The following is an 11,618-nucleotide window of genomic DNA, read 5'->3' as shown; positions in this document are numbered from 1 at the left end:
CTGAAGGTCATCTAGTCCAACCCCCTGCTCGAAGCAGGACCAATTCCCAGTTAAATCATCCCAGCCAGGGCTTTGTCAAGCCCGACCTTAAAAACCTCTAAGGAAGGAGATTCTACCACCTCCCTAGGTAACGCATTCCAGTGTTTCACCACCCTCTTAGTGAAAAAGTTTTTCCTAATATCCAATCTAAACCTCCCCCACTGCAACTTGAGACCATTACTCCTCGTTCTGTCATCTGCTACCATTGAGAACAGTTTAGAGCCATCCTCTTTGGAACCCCCTTTCAGGTAGTTGAAAGCAGCTATCAAATCCTCTCCTCATAACTCATGTGTTCCAGTCCCCTAATCATTTTTGTTGCCCTTCGCTGGACTCTCTCCAATTTATCCACATCCTTCTTGAAGTGTGGGGCCCAAAACTGGACACAGTACTCCAGATGAGGCCTCACCAATGTCGAATAGAGGGGAACGATCACGTCCCTCGATCTGCTCGCTATGCCCCTACTTATACATCCCAAAATGCCATTGGCCTTCTTGGCAACAAGGGCACACTGCTGACTCATATCCAGCTTCTCGTCCACTGTCACCCCTAGGTCCTTTTCCGCAGAACTGCTACCTAGCCATTCGGTCCCTAGTCTGTAGCTGTGCATTGGGTTCTTCCATCCTAAGTGCAGGACCCTGCACTTATCCTTATTGAACCTCATCAGATTTCTTTTGGCCCAATCCTCCAATTTGTCTAGGTCCTTCTGTATCCTATCCCTCCCCTCCAGCGTATCTACCACTCCTCCCAGTTTAGTATCATACGCAAATTTGCTGAGAGTGCAATCCACACCATCCTCCAGATCATTTATGAAGATATTGAACAAAACCGGCCCCAGGACCGACCCTTGGGGTACTCCACTTGATACCGGCTGTCAACTATACATGGAACCATTGATCACTACCCGTTGAGCCCGACAATCTAGCCAGCTTTCTACCCACCTTATAGTGCATTCATCCAGCCCATACTTCCTTAACTTGCTGACAAGAATACTGTGGGAGACCGTGTCAAAAGCTTTGCTAAAGTCAAGAAACAATACATCCACTGCTTTCCCCTCATCCACAGAACCAGTAATCTCATCATAAAAGGCAATTAGATTAGTCAGGCATGACCTTCCCTTGGTGAATCCATGCTGGCTGTTCCTGATCACTTTCCTCTCATGCAAGTGCTTCAGGATTGATTCTTTGAGGACCTGCTCCATGATTTTTCCAGGGACTGAGGTGAGGCTGACTGGCCTGTAGTTCCCAGGATCCTCCTTCTTCCCTTTTTTAAAGATTGGCACTACATTAGCCTTTTTCCAGTCATCCGGGACTTCCCCGGTTCGCCACGAGTTTTCAAAGATAATGGCCAATGGCTCTGCAATCACAGCCGCCAATTCCTTCAGCACTCTCGGATGCAACTCGTCCGGCCCCATGGACTTGTGCACGTCCAGCTTTTCTAAATAGTCCCTAACCACCTCTATCTCCACAGAGGGCTGGCCATCTCTTCCCCATTTTGTGATGCCCAGCGCAGCAGTCTGGGAGCTGACCTTGTTAGTGAAAACAGAGGCAAAAAAAGCATTGAGTACATTAGCTTTTTCCACATCCTCTGTCACTAGGTTGCCTCCCTCATTCAGTAAGGGGCCCACACATTCCTTGGCTTTCTTCTTGTTGCCAACATACCTGAAGAAACCCTTCTTGTTACTCTTGACATCTCTGGCTAGCTGCAGCTCCAGGTGCGATGTGAGGATGGATCTAGACTGTTCTCAGTGGTAGCAGATGAGAGAATGAGGAGTAATGGTCTCAAGTTGCAGTTGGGGAGGTTTAGGTTGGATATTAGGAAAAACTTTTTCACTAGGAGGCTGGTGAAGCACTGGAATGCATTACCTAGGGAGGTGGTGGAATCCCCTTCCTTTGAAATTTGCAAGATCAGGCTTGACAAACCCCTGGCTGGGATGATTTAGTTGGGGATTGATCCTGCTTTGAGCAGGGGGTTGGACTAGAGGACCTCCTGAGGTCCCTTCCTACCCTGATATTCTGTGATTCTAAGAATGAGTGGTTGCACTCTGAGGTGACCAAAAAGGTTGTTGTGAGAACCCCTGCCTAAACAGACCTCTGCTGGTAATATATGAATAGAACTGGGTCCATGGATGGTTTACATGAATACAGATTTCCCTATCGCTGAGACACCAATTACTTATACCAGCCAGAGTTTTCTTTTGGGTACTACTTTTAGCTGTCTTGCTGGTCATGGGCTCACAGCTGTCAAAGAGACAAAGAGACTCTTATTAAAGAGAGGGAAAAGGAGAAAGGTAAAGACAACTGCACAGTACTTCACTTTGGAAAAAAATTGAATGCACATGAGATGCTGTCTGGAGAGACTCATCACCATTCGCGGTGTCCTCAGGGCAGAGTATCAAAAAGCAGGGCGGAGACGCTAGCTAGTGGTATGTTCTAGAATTAGATTTCACCAACCCAGTACCAAGTGTGAACTCCCAAAGTACTACGGTAGTTTTATAATGGAGTTACAGACAGTCCCCTTAGAGACTCCAATCTATCGTGGCTGCCAGGCAAGCTGGACTGAGAACTGGTCCCTTGGATAAGGTAGGAACCTTTTAAAATCCGGATTATATGCTCTGTTGGAACCTGGGGACGCCCAGAGTTACCCTGTAGGTATGGGACAGGGACAGAGCTCAGAGGTTAGGGCACGGTGTACGCCCCTAGAGTGCATTCTAGCAAACTGGAAGGTATTTGGTGCGGATCCGATGACTAAGAGCCAATTAAAACGATTCTGTACAGTTGACTGGCCTCAATATCAACTAGAGGACCAGGAGTGGTGGCCACCAGGAGGGTCAATTAACTACAACACGATCCTTCAGTTACTCCTGTTCTGTCAGAGAACAAGGAAATGGAATGAAAATATGTATGCGCATTTGTTTCTGACTTTATGTACTCGACCAGATATTTTACAGCACTGTAATCTGACTCCAACTGGGTGCCGGCAACATCACCATTCGCGGTGTCCTCAGGGCAGAGTATCAAAAAGCAGGGCGGAGATGCTAGCTAGTGGTATGTTCTAGAATTAGATTTCACCAACCCAGTACCAAGTGTGAACTCCCAAAGTACTACGGTAGTTTTATAATGGAGTTACAGACAGTCCCCTTAGAGACTCCAATCTATCGTGGCTGCCAGGCAAGCTGGACTGTGTGATAAATGGTGGTGACTTCCAGGAAAAATCACAAAATACTCATGTTACAACCAGTCCCACGCTCACCCTGGTCGATTTGCATCCCAGGTCTCCCACCAAAGACAACACTGAGAGTCAATTCTACAGTCAATTCTAACTCAAGTTTATTAGCTAAGAAAAAGGAAGGGGAGTTATTGAGATGTTATAGCAGATAAAAATATATGTACAGGTTAGTCACAGTCTAGAATTGCTAAAGGTAGCGGAGATATGGGAAACTGGCAGTTTCCCAAAAGTCTTTTAGGGCAACCCAGAGTAACTCTCCTTCTCATTCAGTTATTCTGCCTGTGAGAATCCAACCTGTCCAGAGACAAAGAATTTTTCCTTGTGTCCATACTTATAGTTTCTTTTCACAGAAAAGAAGCTGACAGAGTCACAGCCTATGTGGGCTCTTTCTCTGATGGCAGAGAGAGAAGAATGCATGTCAGGTCTTTGACGAAAACATTCAAGGCCACTTGCCTTCAAATGCAGAAGAATTCATACCTTCCTCTTTAATTTTTTCATTTGCATGACTCAAGGCTTCTTTCTCATTGGATGGGTTATGTAGTTACAGGGGTATACACAATGTAAACGTTTGCTATTGCATTCTAACTGGGTACAGATAGGTGAAATCAATGCATGCACCATCCCATTAGTTGTCAGGACATTTCAACACCAAATAGATTCTTATCCATTCAACCATCAGTTTCCTTTATTCTTGCAAAGAAGTGAATTGGCCTGGCTTCCAGCTGAGAGTTTGTCAGTTCTCAGCTGGCACTTGGCTTACCAGAGTTGGCACTTGGCTTACCAGCGTCACAGCAGAACTGAAAGCTAAGCTTGAGTTTACCGGAGTCTCAGGTAAAGTCTCTGATCACTAAATCTAGACAGTCTGCCGAGTCAAAAGCAACATCTTCCCTCCACTTTCCTGCAGGAATCTTCCGTTGGAATCTGTGCAGACTCTTCCTCCTCCTCTGCTGAAATCACGCTTAGCCAGTCAGAGAATTGGTTAACCAACCACCCCGTGAAGTATATCAATTTTCAAAACCCAACTCTCTTACTGAGAAAAGCAACACGTAAATGACTCTTCCCCACGATCACGTTACCAGAAAAGTTGGTGACTCACACTCACACTAATGTAACCCTTCTGCCCGTCAGAGTTGGCAGCAACAAGGGCCGGGTTCAATATCTAGGGGTTCCATTCCAATAACACAATGTAAACCGGCTCGAGCCCCCACCCAGTGACCTGGGACAAATATATACCACCCCCGCTGGGCGCCTCCTAGAGGCAATACTTCCCCTCTCGCAAGCACATAGTCTGAGTGTAGCAAAAGTCTTTTAATAACAGAGAGAAACAATGTGGCATTATGTTGGGGAAACACCACCAACAGGATTCATAACACAACCCATGAGCAAAAAAAACCCACCCCAGGCAAATTGGGGCATGCCCTTTTCCCTTTGGTTCTTGAGTCCAGCAACCCCAAATCACCCAAAGTCCCAAAAGTCCAATGCCCCAAAAGTCTCTGTCCCTGGTCAGGGCAGCCCCAGAGTTCGAAAGTTTATCTGCGGAGCTTTACCTCCCAACCTGGGTGGAAATGGGACAGGGGTAAGAGGCACCTTACGTGATCTGAAGCTGACCGCCCCATAGCGGCGCTCCACTCCTCCAGCCGCCCCACAAACTCCTTCGCTCAGCTGCGCTCCACTCCGCCAGCCGCCCCACGAACTCCTTCGCTCAGCTGCGCTCCGCTCCGCCAGCCGCCCCACAAATGCCTTCACTCAGCTCCACAGCCCACAAGCAGCTCCTGCCATCCACACACTGCGCCGCGTCGAACTGCTTCACCAGCCGTCCCGCAAACTGCTCCACAATACATCTTCAGGCTCCCCCACTACTTAACACAACACTCAGTGATTTCAGCTCTTAGGTGAATTCAGCTTATAATAGGGGAGCCCCAGTGCTGGTGCACCGTCAGCCCAAAGTGAGCTCAGCAGCCTATAACTAGACTTCTAATGAAATCAAAATTAGCTCTGATATTCCATAGTGAAGAGAGGAGAAAGTGCAATTAGCATGTAAGGCCCTTACCAAGAGGCCCATGCCACCAAATATTAATACTTGTCCCCAGCCTCTCTCCATTCACACAGTTTTGGAACCCATGACCCTTGCCTAGCGAGTGCTACTTAGTTGATGGTGAATCCCTCCATCATAACAAAAGGCCACGTGCAGTTCCAAGCACAGTTCCCACAATCAGGGTAATAACAATTTATTCTTCCTGCCCCAATAACAGAGACACTGGGGATCCCACAGCAGCCAAAGTGACCATTTGGGCAGCTATGGTCTCATTCTAGGCGTGGTGGGTGTGCCTATGCAAATGAGATTGGCCCCTGAAGTTCTTTTCCACAACTTGCCACACCTCACCACCAGATGTCAGGGTGGAGCTCATCCTGACACTGCTTACACTAAGCTTACTTCTACCAGCTTAGGTTAAAACTTCCCCAAGGTACAAATTAATTTTATCCTTTGTCCTTGGAATATCCACTGCCACCATCAAACTCTAACTGGATTTACTGGGAAACGTAGTTTGGACACTTCTTTCCCCCCCACCCCAAATCCTCCCAAGCCTGGCACCCCACTTAGAATCATAGAATCATAGAATATCAGGGTTGGAAGGGACCCCAGAAGGTCATCTAGTTCAACCCCCTGCTCAAAGCAGGACCAATTCCCAGTTAAATAATCCCAGCCAGGGCTTTGTCAAGCCTGACCTTAAAAACCTCTAAGGAAGGAGATTCTACCACCTCCCTAGGTAACGCATTCCAGTGTTTCACCACCCTCTTAGTGAAAAAGTTTTTCCTAATATCCAATCTAAACCTCCCCCACTGCAACTTGAGACCATTACTCCTCGTTCTGTCATCTGCTACCATTGAGAACAGTCTAGAGCCATCCTCTTTGGAACCCCCTTTCAGGTAGTTGAAAGCAGCTATCAAATCCCCCCTCATTCTTCTCTTCTGCAGGCTAAACAATCCCAGCTCCCTCAGCCTCTCCTCATAACTCATGTGTTCCAGTCCCCTAATCATTTTTGTTGCCCTTCGCTGGACTCTCTCCAATTTATCCACATCCTTCTTGAAGTGTGGGGCCCAAAACTGGACACAGTACTCCAGATGAGGCCTCACCAATGTCGAATAGAGGGGAACGATCACGTCCCTCGATCTGCTCGCTATGCCCCTACTTATACATCCCAAAATGCCATTGGCCTTCTTGGCAACAAGGGCACACTGCTGACTCATATCCAGCTCTCGTCCACTGTCACCCCTAGGTCCTTTTCCGCAGAACTGCTGCCTAGCCATTCGGTCCCTAGTCTGTAGCTGTGCATTGGGTTCTTCCGTCCTAAGTGCAGGACCCTGCACTTATCCTTATTGAACCTCATCAGATTCCTTTTGGCCCAATCTTCCAATTGGTCTAGGTCCTTCTGTATCCTATCCCTCCCCTCCAGCGTATCTACCACTCCTCCCAGTTTAGTATCATCCGCAGTTTAGTATCATCCACTTCCTGGGAAAGGTTTGGTAAAAATCCTCACCAATTTGCATAGGTGACCACAGACCCAAACCCTTGGATCTGAGAACAATGAAAAAGCATTCTGTTTTCTTACAAGAAGACTTTTAATAGAAGTAAAGGAATCACCTCTGTAAAATCAGGATGGTAGATACCTTACAGGGTAATTAGATTCAAAACATAGAGAATCCCTCTAGGCAAAACCTTAAGTTACAAAAAAGACACACAGACAGAAATAGTCATTCTATTCAGCACAGTTGTTTTCTCAGCCATTTAAAGAAATCATAATCTAACGCATACCTAGCTAGATGATTTACTAAAAGTTCTAAGACTCCATTCCTGGTCTATCCCCAGCAAAAGAAGCGTACCGACAGACACAGACCCTTTGTTTCTCTCCCTCCTCCCAGCTTTTGAAAGTATCTTGTCTCCTCATTGGTCATTTTGGTCAAGTGCCAGCGAGGTTACCTTTAGCTTCTTAACCCTTTACAGGTGAGAGGATTTTTCCTCTGGCCAGGAGGGATTTAGAAGGGGTTTACCCTTCCCTTTATATTTCCACATCTCTACCCTAGAGTTGAGAGTGGGGGAGGAACCTTGACATGGAGCAGACTCAAAACTACCACACCCAATTCCAGAAGCTTCTGGATGGGGAGTGCTAAATCTGCCTAGCAACAATGATATTAAGAAAAAAGGAACTCGAATGTTAAATAAGATCTGGAATACATTTTCCAGTGACTCCGGCTTTATTTGCCATTTTTACAGATTAGTTATTCCCTCAGAAATCTTGACAGACTGTGATGCAAATTCCATGTCTGTAGTCTTTCAAAAGCCACAGGAATGATGTGGAGCAAAGCATATAAATGCTGCTCCCTATAACCCAGAAACAAATGGGTTTGCAGAAAGATTTAATGGAACTTTTAAAAGCTATGATAAGAACATATGTCCCCTGGCATGAGACTGATTGGGATGTTTTTCTTCATTATTTGCTCAGTGCGGACAGAAGTATTCCCCAAGAATCTACTGGCTTTTGCTCCCTTTGATCTCCTGTATGGGAAGCAGGCTAGGGGAGCCTTGGATTTGATTGGAGGCTCTGGGGAGGGCCATGCTGAGGAAATTGGGCGGTCTGTAGGAGAGTTCTGGCTGCAGAACACTTCAGGGACTCTGGGTGAGTGTGAGTTACATACGTCCAGGTTTTACAATGTGAGTACTTCTTTTATCTGATATGTAACCATTGGTTTCCAGTATTCCTAATTGCTCCTATTTGACTCTCTTTGTTAAATTAACTCTGCTTGTTTTCACTCTAAACATGCCTAAGGGCTGTGTGTGAAGTGGTGCCCTGATGTCAGGTGGAGCTGCTAAGGTGGGCTGGGCTGGTCCTTCTTGAGCAGCGAAATATGCGAGTGTCCAGTGGAGCAGGGTTGCATGCTCCAGGGACATCCTCCGAAGCCTCGGGGGTTGAGGTGGGCCTATTGCTATCCTCCACAGCCTTGAGACTCCTCCCAGCTAGGTATCATCTGCAAACATTATAAGTGTACTCTCCGTGCTACGATCTAAATGATTGATGAAGATATTGAACAGAATGGGACCCAGAACTGATCCCCGTGGGACGCAACTTGATGTGCCCTTCCAGTTGGAGTGTGGACCCCTGCTAAATACTCTCTGGGAATGGTCTTCAACCAGTTATGGACCCACTTTATCCGAGCCCCATCTAAGATGTATTTTCCTAGTTTGTTTATGAGAAGGTCAGGCTAGAGGGTATCAAAAGCCTTACGAAAAATTAAGATAGACCACTTCTACTGCTTGCCCACTATCCACAAGGCTTTTCAATCCTTAAAAGAAATTGATTAGGTTGTTTTCACAGATCTTGTTTTTCATATATCCATGCCGTTACTTATCAGCTTCTTATCTTCTAGGTGTCTGGAAATTTGATTCCTTAATTATTTCCTCCATTGTCTTTCATGACTCCTGTAGATGACTTTGGTGTAGTTTCGTTTTTCTCTAAGGGCAGAACTGAGGAGGGCAGAAGTGAGGCAGTCAGTTGTGTTTGCAAAATCCTTGTGAAATCAACTTTTGGTCCTGTCATTTCACCAAAGAGTGGGGGTTTCTGTTGGCCAGTAGATGAACACATGTGGGCAGAGAGTCAGAAGAAGATGACTTGAACTGAGTTTTCTTGGTGCAATGAAATCCAAAATCTCAATGTGAAGCTGAACGATTTTTGCCCCATTGCCCTAAATCTTGTCAGCTCATCTCCAGCATTGCAAAGTGAGTGTAAAGCTGGTCAAGTCAAGGAGGAGAGCTGGTTGAATTTACACCTCTCACGAGGTTGCATTAACATAACTGTTAAAAACGTTAAGGCAAGGGGGAACTCCACCCCAGTACGGAAACCCAACAGAATGCTGTAAACTACTTCAAAGGCTGAATTCTCCTATCGCTCCAGGGCTTCAAAAAGTCACCTCTGGAGAAGGGCCTGATGCTGCTGGCTCTTCAGGGATGAATTGTGTCTAGGGCAATGTTTAAAGAAGGAGGGAGGAACAAAGAGAACCAGAAGACGGATATTATGATGCATCAGCATTTTTAATGCGAGTGACATTTGCAATATACAGGTACAGGAAAAATACGAGAGCAGAAAGAACGTAATTTCAGTTTTTCAAGAAAGGCTGTGACCGATCACCCACCTCAATGGGACGTTCTTCACACAAGATGTGCTTTTTTCTTGTTGCAGCTGCAGAGGTGGACAAACATGTCCCCTTCGCAACCATTTTCAGTGACTTTTATTCCCTCAGTCGGTGGGAAGTGAGACAATGCAATACAGAAGGAGAGGACTGCTCAACTTGGAAAGGATAGAACAGACGGGGTCTAATTGTGCTTCACAGCAAGGTCACTTTTTCCATGCTCAAGGGACTTAAAATGATAATAAATGTAACTGATGCCTGTCTTAAGGCCCCTATTTTCTTTAAACTGCGGAATTAGTATAAACAGCCTGCGTGTTATTCAGAATGAGTCCACAGGTGAAAGCGAGAATCAGCACTTGTCTGGCAAAGCCTTGGCAGAAAGAGTCATAAAGCGTAACATTAGAAATGCAGCAGGGCTATCAGACCAAGGTGCTGAGCACACAAAGCTCCCACTGAGCTCAACTGGAGCCAAGTTTGCACAGCACTTCTGAAAGCCATGCCCAAAAGGTCAGGGGTGAATCTGTTTCTTGCTGTTCAATTCCTGGTTCTTCCGTCATCCACGGATCTTCCTGCTGGGTTTAACATGGCCCACAGCTTCCACTGAGGTACCTATGGCGAGATACCCCGGAACCACATATTCCCCCGGAACCATAACCGCCCAGGGAACCACCATATCCCCCATAACCACCATATCCCCCTAAACCAGACAATCCTCCATAATGGCCTCCAGAGCCGTACAATCCCCCCAAACCGAATGAGCCCCCAAAACCGGCTTCGACCACAGGTGCTCCTATGGCTCCCACTCCAGTGTGCTGAGGGAAAGTGCTGAGAATTGGTCCCGGGAGGGTCACGACAACCGGTGAGGGTCTGATCAGCACTTCGGAGTCAGGGCACTGCCGAACGCACGGCACGTTGTAGCTGCCAGTGACTGGACTGGGACGGGCCACCCCGCATTCTGGATTGCACAGGCTGGAGAAACTCATCTTTCAGGGGCAGAGGTAAACCTGAAAGACACACCAGGGACTAGAATAAAGAGACGGTACAAGGGCTGGTGGAAGAAAGGCTTCGAAGCTCTTGTGGCCCAAGAGAGAAAGGAGGAGTGGATTAAGTCCCTGTCCTCATGGCCATGTATTTCTTCCTATATCCTCTTTCTACACCTCTTGTCCACTCTCATGAAACTTGCCTCCCAACTGGCCCCTTCAACCCTGGGATTCTGTGTCCATTTTAGACATTACTCAAAGAGAACAGGGCTGGGATCACGGTAATAACTTCCTGTCATTTGAGGATTTAACCTCTGCATGCAAACCACTGGATTCTGGTACCACAGTAAAAAGAAAAGGAAGTACTTGTGCTACCTTAGAGACTGACAAATTGATTTGAGCATAAGCTTTTGTGAGCTACAGCTCACTTCATCGGATGTAGCTCACAAAAGCTTATGCTGAAATCAATTGGTTAGTCTCTAAGGTGCCACAAGTACTCCGTTTCTTTTTGCGAATACAGACTAACGCTGCTGCTAGTCTGAAACCTGGTATCACAGTGTAGATCTCACCACTTGTCAGCTTACTCCATTCTCCTGTCTCCAAGAGAGAGGAGTAACAGCTGCTTGAGAAGAAAGTAAAAGACCACTGAATTGGTCCTTTCTATACTAACCTGGGAAAGTTTCTTCCAAATCCACCGAAGTGAAAAATGGCTAAATGACTTTCTAAAGTTACATCCTAGTGTTCAAATCGATTGAGTGGAATTGGATTTACCCAGTTCACCGAGGAGATGAAGTCCACAGAAGATTTTAGAAAATCCCTGAGTGGTGAGCGCTTTTATATGGTTCCTACGACTGCCTGGAGGATCTGAGATGCTATTTGTAGAGACGGTTCTAATTAGTTACTAAACAAACTTGATTGCCTTGCAAAATCCTCCTTGGATGCAGCTGTTTTCCTCTGGGATTGTGATTATTAGGTTATTCTGAGCCTGAGAGGGCGTGACATGCACATTGCACTCTTCATCTTTCTTTCATCTTCAAATGGTACGGGTCAACTGCGTTCCTCGTGCCATTCCATTGACTTCAATGGTGCAACAACGAGAATGAATGTCAAGGTGACTCTGAGCGGCATCTGTATCCCAAGTGGAGATTTCAGAGTGGTAGCCGTGTTAGTCTGCATCAGGAAAACAATGAG

General features: G+C 46.4%; 1 pseudogene across 1 annotated transcript; it reads right to left on the bottom strand.

Moving 5' to 3' along the window:
* Positions 1 to 10,025: 10,025 nt before the first annotated feature.
* Positions 10,026 to 10,431, bottom strand: LOC311532506 (feather keratin 4 pseudogene; annotated as a pseudogene). The gene has a single exon. The product of its transcript is annotated as a feather keratin 4 pseudogene (transcript).
* Positions 10,432 to 11,618: the final 1,187 nt, after the last annotated feature.

This window comes from Lepidochelys olivacea (assembly GCF_965140295.1).
Source record: "Lepidochelys olivacea isolate rLepOli2 genome assembly, chromosome: 1".
NCBI classification, from domain to species: domain Eukaryota; kingdom Metazoa; phylum Chordata; order Testudines; family Cheloniidae; genus Lepidochelys; species Lepidochelys olivacea.
Note: the sequence above shows the minus strand (reverse complement) of the source record. Positions and strands in the feature narration are given on the sequence as shown.